The sequence below is a fragment of the Gracilinanus agilis genome, chromosome 4 (assembly GCF_016433145.1).
Source record: "Gracilinanus agilis isolate LMUSP501 chromosome 4, AgileGrace, whole genome shotgun sequence".
Taxonomy (NCBI): Eukaryota; Metazoa; Chordata; class Mammalia; order Didelphimorphia; family Didelphidae; genus Gracilinanus; species Gracilinanus agilis.
Genome location: NC_058133.1, coordinates 165,738,931 through 165,747,190, shown reverse-complemented (window position 1 = coordinate 165,747,190; position 8,260 = coordinate 165,738,931).

Here is an 8,260-nt window from a genome sequence, read left to right as displayed (position 1 = left end):
AGTCTATATGTTGGCTAGTATATGGGATGCCCATGAGAAATACCATGTAAAATTGATATCAATAAATAAAAGAAATATTAGTAAATAGATTTTAGCCCCAGAGTCAACAAGACTTGGGCTGGAGCGCCATCTTTGACACATGTTAGTTTCATAACTGGGCAAAGGGGTAGAGCATTTTGTAAACCTTAAAATGCTACAGATATTTGAGAGATTATTATAGAAATATGTATGAGGTTATTTATAGCAAAAAGGTAAAGGAGCAGCTAGGTGGCTCAGCACACAGAGTACTAGGTTTTGAGTCAGGAGGAGGATCGGGGTTCAAATTTCACCTTGAGATACTTCCTCGATGTGTGACCCTAGATAAGTCCCTTAACCCCCTTTGCCTAGTTCTTACCACTTTTCTGCCTTGAAACCAATACTTAGTATAATTTCTAACATGGAAGGTAAGGATTAAAATTTTTAAAAAAGCATGGCAGTGTCTTTCCTGAAATGGGATGCCTGATACTAGGATACTCAGACTGTAATGGAGAAGGGCAGAGAGTACAGGGAGACTTTCAAGTCATAGTCCAAGATCCTTTGCTTCTCTGAAGTAAGTTCAAGGTCAAAACAGCTTTCCAGATGCTGTATCACACTAGCTGCCCACTAATCTCCAGATTTTGTCAGATAAAGTACTATTTGGCCAAGTCTCCCCCATCTTGTATGGGGAGATTTTGGGTTTTTGAACCCAAGTATACAATTTTACGTTTATCCCCATTCAGCATAATGTTATAAGTTTGGGTCCAAAATTGCAACCTCTAAAAACAGACTTTGAGGAAGTAACTAGTGGACTGAGCAATAGGTCTAAAGATGGGAGGTCCTGGGTTTGAATATGACTTCAGACACTTCCTGGCTTTATGACCCTGGGTGAGTCACTTAACCCCCATTGCCTAGCCCTTACCATTCTTCTGCCTTGGAACTAATACACAGAAAGGGAAGGGTTAAATATATATATACATATTTATAAATATAATAAATATATACATACTTAGATCATGCTGTTAGCTCCCTACCTTTCCTACCTTTGTGTCTTCTGAACATTTGATAAGCTTATTCTCTATTCCTTTATTCAAATCATTGGCCAGTATTTTCAATAGCACTGGGCCTGGGGCACTCTACTTGGGACCTCTTTCCAAGTCGGCAAGCAATCATTAATGACTGGTCCCTGCCATTCAACGGACACCAAATCCCTAGAGCCCTTTTTGGCTCTAAATACCATGATCCTATGAATGAAATATGGGAGGAATGCATGGGGATATTCCTAAAGTTCTGCTGGGGCCCTTTCTCTTTCTCCACTCTCTCCCTTAATGATCTTACCCATTCTCTTTAAATATCCCATCTGGGTAGATCAGTCCCCATTCTTTACCACCCACCTCAATTTCTTCCCAGAATTCTCATTCAGGATTTCCAGTTGCCCATTAGATCTCTCCATCCTGCCAATCAAATCCTGCAGTATTTATTCTGTACTTACCACGTATAAGTCAGGACAGCAAGGTGGCAGAGTGGCTATAGTATTGGTTTTGAGTCAGGAAGACTCCTCTTTCTGAGTTCAAATCCATCCTCAAACACTTACTAACTGTGACTCTGGACAAATCACTTAACCCTGATTACCTCAGTTTCCTCATCTGTCAAATGAACTAGAGAAGGAAATGACAACCACTCCTGTATCTTTGCCAAGAAAAACCCAAATGGAATCACCAAGAGTCAGACATGAGTGAACAATAATAATGTACAAGTCATGTAGTCACATGCCTACTGGACACTCAACTGGAGATGTTTAGCAGGGAGATGATGTTCCAGGACTATGGAACTTAATCTTTCCCTAAACCTGCCCTTCTCTCAAATGTCTTAATTTTTATGGATAGCATAACAGCTTTCCAGTAGCCCAGGCCCATACTACAAAGTCAGCCTTTACTTTGACCTCGATGGATCCACCATATGTAATCCTACCAAGCTCCATCATTTCTATCAATCTTTCTCCCTTTCAGATCCTCCATTGCTCTTCCAAAGAAATCTCTTGTTCCAGTCACCTAGCTCTCACCTTGAGAACTGTAATTATCTCATAAAAGATCCATCCTTTCTAAAGTTCCTTCTCCAGACGCCAGCCAGATTATCAACCAATCAATAAACATTTATGTATTGCCTAGTAGACATTAGGAACTATGCTAAGTTTGGGGAGCCATTCTTGCCTTCAAGGAGCTTATAATCAAGCCATGTATATATGTACACATGCACATATATGGATACACAAGTGTGTATCCAGTCTCTATATGTACATATGTACAAAATCGATTCAAGGTAATTTGGGAAAAGAAGACTCTACAAGTGATGGATATCAGGAAAGTGTAACAAATAAAATTAATATAGAAGGATATATTTAAAAATATTAGAGTTTTATGGTAATCCATATTGGAAATTAAACCACGTGCCTGATAAGAGCTAATTCAGATACCACGCGACATTACCTCTGCCCACCCGGCTTGTTCAGCAGGAAAAAAGAGCATCCCAATCACCTCCCAAGTCTTATACCTCTCTCTATGTAATCACACTTCCTGCCCACCTGCATAATAATGCAAGAGGAATCATGGGAAATGTAGTTTTCAAGTCCCCTAAACATCCATAGGAAGTTTAGACCAGAGATCTCAAGATCAGTTCAAGGAACCCCAAATTTCCAATATCACATTCCCCCCCTGAGATCCGGAGGAAAGATTGGTCTTCCCGATGGATCTTGTAAACATAGTCAACTTATAAATTACAGAAATTTGGGGAATAAAAGAAAAGAGGACAAAAACAATGACCAATGATTGCTAGCCACATTGACAAAGAGCCAATTAGTCCCCTTTGGCATAAGAGTGTACATTCAAAACAAATGCATTCAACACTCCATAGTTTAATCAATTGCACCCCAAAGTTCATTTTGGATCTTCACGATCCAGTGTAGGTTCTTCAGGCATCTTCATGGTGCCTTCTCCAAACAGGTTCATTGTCTAGATTCTGGGGAGATGGCAAATTTCTTATCCCAAAATTATTCTCAAAGAATTTAAACTTTACATTACAGATTATAAAACATACATTCCCTTTTGAGGAGAATTCTACATTCCCCCCTGGAATTACTCTTAAAAGAGTTAAATTTTTACATTATAGATTATAATATATTCTGAGTATAAAACATACACACCCTCCTGAGGAGAGTTAATAACACATTCTCCCCTGAAGAGGGTAACCCAGGTCAGCTAAGGATACATGGCTGAGTTATGGGGTTGTATGAAATCAATTGGCAAAAGAAATAAAAAATAAAATAAAATCCAAATAAAAGAGAAAAATTAACTTGTGAATGAAATGTAAAATGTCAAAGTCTTATTGCAAAAAATGTAAGGAACCCCATTGCCCACCCTTACCAATCTTCCACCTATGAGACAATACACCGAAGTACAAGGGTTAAAAAAAAATGTAAGGAAAAATAAACTTATAACAGGTCCTTGAATCAAGGTCCAATTAAAGTGATTTAAACAGTTTGCAATTACCCATTCAGGAGCCAGGATGAAATATGTGTGCAAGGGAAGTGTCTCTCCCTGGTCTGATTTGCCTGGACCTTCTCAGAGATGAGCCATAATGATAGCCAATCTTAGGTGATTGGCTAGGGATGAAGCTCAGGGGGAAGTCTGGCCTCTAACATATGTCAGAAAAGCTGCAACCCTGAACTGCAAATGCTAGTTTCAAGCCCTTCAGTATTGGCACAGAAATTCAACAATCCCACCTGGATTGGTATGGTCTGTATGACCTTTTCGCTCCTTGGCACTTTGCAGATTCTCAGTTGGTCCCTATGATCTTGTGACTCTTTTTCTCCCTTCTCCTGGAATCAGACAGAGAGACATTAATCACAGTCCCATAATATTTACTCACAATTGGCAGGTTACCATAGTCTAAGGCTTTTTGGCTATGCATTAATATTATAGCAAATATATATTTATATTAAACTTATATTACTGTAAAATCAAAAGGGATTAATATTGATTACATGTACTTTAAGTAGAAAAATGAGAAAAAGGAAAAAGGGTCAATTATTCTATGATTTAAAAAATTAAAAGGAAAAGCAATAAGAAAATTAAAAATTCAGGGAAAATACAATGTTTTCAAATATAAAAATGAGAGAGAGAGAGAAAACACATTATATTGCATACACCAGGAAAAAAAATCAAAAATATATAGCTTAGAATCTGCTAAAGGTTTCTCATCCCAAAATGAGATCCATTTCCTTGTAAGCTTTTCCATGAACTGTGAGTGTAAATGGCTTTCATAAAATAGCAGATTCATAATGCACATTCAAATAAAGTACCATAATTTCCAATAACACATTTAAAGACAATAGCAAACAAACCCATTATTATAACCACTTGCTATGATGTTTAAAAATTGTATACTTGTCACAAATTCAACAGGTATAGTAAATCATTGGTTCATAGTTTTTGTCCTCTTTTCTTTTATTCCCCAAATTTCTGTAATTTATAAGATGACTATGTTTACAAGATCCATAGGGAAGACCAGTCTTTCCTCCAGATCTCGGGGGGAATGTGATATTGGAAATTTGAGGTTTCTTGAACTGATATTGAGATCTCTGGTTTAAACTTCCTGTAGACATTTAGGGGACTTGAAAACTACATTTCCCATGATTCCTCTTGCATTATTATGCAGGTGGACAGGAAGTGTGATTACGTAGAGAGAGGTATAAGACTTGGGAGGTGATTGGGATGCTCTTTTTTTGAATATTTTCAATGTGCTTAGGAGAAATATAACGGGCACCAGTAGTTAAAATGAACCCTAAATTTTCTACTTTGGGGAGACACCACTGAACCTTTTCCTTTGAGATCTATGGCCTCTTTTATGTAATTCTAAAAAAAAGATGTTTACTATCTTCTTGACACGTTTTGACATCTGGTGAAGCCAAGAGCAAATCATCCACATATTTAATTAGCTTACTGTTTTTAAATTTTATATTATCTGTATCTTGGCTCAAAATCTGTGCAAAAAGGCTGGGACTTAGACCAGAGATCTCAAGATCAGTTCAAGGAATTCCAAATTTCCAATGTCACAAAAGGCTTCATAGAGAAGGCGATGATTGGGCTGAGGCTTTAATCTCAAGATCTAGGTATTCCCCAAACTAGAGATTCTAAGATTTATTCTAAGATAAATCTTCCTAATGTTTCATTCTTATTGTACGAGTCCTCTTCTAAGATACCATAGATGGCTCCATTTTGCATCCTTGGTCTATCCTTTAACCAGACTAGACCACTCTCCATCTCTGATTCTTTTTTCTTATGTCTGTACTTTGAAGTGGATAGAGCTTTGAGCCTATGGACAGCAAGATCTGAGTTCAAATCCAGCCTCATATATATCTTAGCTATATGAGCCTGGGAAAGTAACTTAACTGTTCTCTGCCTCAGTTTCTCCATATGTAAAATGGGTAATAATAAAAGCATCTACCTCCCTGGTCTGTTGTGAGGATCAAATGAGATAACTATAAAACTCTTAGAACAGTGTCTGGCACATAGGAGGTGTTTAAAAAATATTTGTTCCCTTCTTCTACCCTCTTCAAGACAACCTTACTTTTGCTTGAGACTTCCTTCATTCCCTAATAAAACTTTGCTATATTTCAGTCAACTATTATTCTTCACTTAGGTAGGAGGGATGGAGCATTCCCAGTATTCCATGGATCTTCCTCCATAGTTCCTTAGCAGGGATGTGTGTTCCTCCTTTTCTGGGAGTACTTCTTAAGATTCTCTTTCTTTTTATTTTTTTAACCCTTACTTTCTGACTTCAAGAGCTAGGCAAATGGGGTTAAGTGATTTGTTCAGGGTCATACAGCTAGGAAGTCTGAGGCTAGATTTGAAGCCAGATCCTCTGGACTCCAGACCTGGTGCTTGATCCACTGAGCCATCTAGCTGGCCCTTAAGATTCTCTTTCCTCAAAGGGTAGCAACTGGGGCTCTTCTCACTCCCAAATTCTGTGTTTAAGAAAAGACTCTGATGATAGAGAACTCAGAGGATGTTGTAAGGCAATGTGCTAAGAGTTCTTGAACTCAAAAGACCTGATTTTGCAAATGACTTTAACATGGACTAGTTATGAGATCTTGAGCAAGTTTCTTTTTTCAGTTTCTTTATCTGTAAAATGGGGGGTAATACTAATTTATATTACCTCCCTCAGCAGTGCTCTGAAGATCAAAGCAGGTATTTAGAGTTGATAAAACAGAAGCTCTTCTTCTTTTTAAAACTCTTAACTTTTCTTCTGCTTAGATATTGGTTCTAAGGCAGAAGAGCAACGAGGGCTAGCAATAGGGAGTAATCGACTTGCCTCCAAGTCACACAGCTAGAAGTGTCTGAAGCCATATTTGAACCCAGGATGTACCGTATCCAGGTGACTTTTAATCCACCGAGCTACCTCACTGCCCCCATTCTTCTTATTTACAGCATCTGGCAGCCAACAAGCATTTATTAAGTCCCTACTATGTGCCAGGCACAGTGCCAAGGGCTGTGGATACAAAGATAAAAGACAGTCCTTGCCCTCAAGGCAAGGCCTAATGGGGAGGCAATATGGCCAAAACTAGACACAAACAAGATTTCTACAGGAAAAATTGGAGATCATCAACAGAGGATCCCAGGATTCAGAGCCTGCAGGATCTTGAAAGATCATCTAGTCCCACCCTAGTGTTTTATCAGTAAGGAAACTGAGGCTCATATGGGTGAAGTGTATTGTCCAAGGCTACACAGATAATACACAATTATTATCCCCATTTTACAGATGAGAAAACTAGAGCTGAGAGATTGAGAACAATAGCAGGCATCTATGTGGTTGGTACTCTAAGACTTATAAAGCACTTTACATACATTATCTCATTTGATCCTCATAACAGCCCTAGGAGGTACATGGGTATGTCAGAGATTAATATCGTCAATTAATTTAATTAATTATTAATCATAATTATTAATGAATTACTCTTAATGGGAAGGGGGTGGATCAACCACTTATTAAGTGTCTATTATGTGCCCGATACTGAGCTTGGCACTATACAGATAACTCCTTTGATCTTCACATCTTTCCCTTGCAGAAGCAGCTCTGGTGGTTGCCCATTTTTCAAAGCAAGAGAAAGGGAAAGGGGCATTCAGAGGTCTCCAAAGTCTGTGGCTCAGCTACTGTTCAGTCCCACAAGGATGCTGGGGGAACAGCAAGCAGGGACTTTGGGGAAAAGCTTCATCAGGTCAATTAATTAATTCACAATCACCCTAGGAGGTATTATAATTCCCATTTTACAGATAAGGAAACTGAGACAGACCAACAGTGAAGTGGCCCGCCCAGGGTCACACAGCTAGCAAGTATCTGAGGATAGATTTGAACTCAGGTCTTCCTAATTCTAGACCTAGCACGATCCACTGGGCCACCAGCTGCCTTTGGATGAGAAAACTGAGGTTCAGAGAATTTAAGTGATTTGCCCAAAGTTCTACAGTTATGAAACCAGGTCTAATGCTCTCTCACCTCTGGAGATCTTGGATCAGTCCTCTTTCCCAATATTCTGCATTTTACCTTTCCATTAATTGACCCATTTCTACCTCCTGGCCTTCTGGCCCCATCATTCACTCATTCCCTCACTTAATCATTCATTCACTCAATCATTCATTCAACAATATTGCCTGAACTGACTTCCCAAACTCCCCCTAAGGTCCAGCCCAGCCCAGCCCAGCCCAGCCCAGCCCAGCCCAGCCCAGCCCAGCCCAGCCCAGCCCAGCCTAGCCCAGCTGACCCACCTACTCACTAACCTCTTCCCTCCCCTGAGGTTTAGATCTCACTATGGCCAAGGGGCTTGGAGACGTCCTGGGTAGGGAGCCCAGCTCCATTTGGGGGATGTCTAAGCCCCATCCGCTTCCATCATAGTACATTTTTATTTATCCCATCGCTGTTTCTAGGGCCCCATTTGCACAAAATTCCTTCCTCTGGCCCTGGTTCTGGCCCAGTGCTGGCCTGACCTGAAGGCCTCAGGGGCCCAGGGAAGGAGTGGATGGAGGCTTGGCCAGTTTCCGGTTCTGGGAATTTTCAAAACAAACTCAGCAGCTGCTCTGGGATGGCGGCTGTGAGAGAGGATAGAGAAACAGAGAGAGAGAAGGAGGGAGGGAGGAAAAGAGAGAGAGAGAGAGAGAGAGAGAGAGAGAGAGAGAGAGAGAGAGAGAGAGAGAGA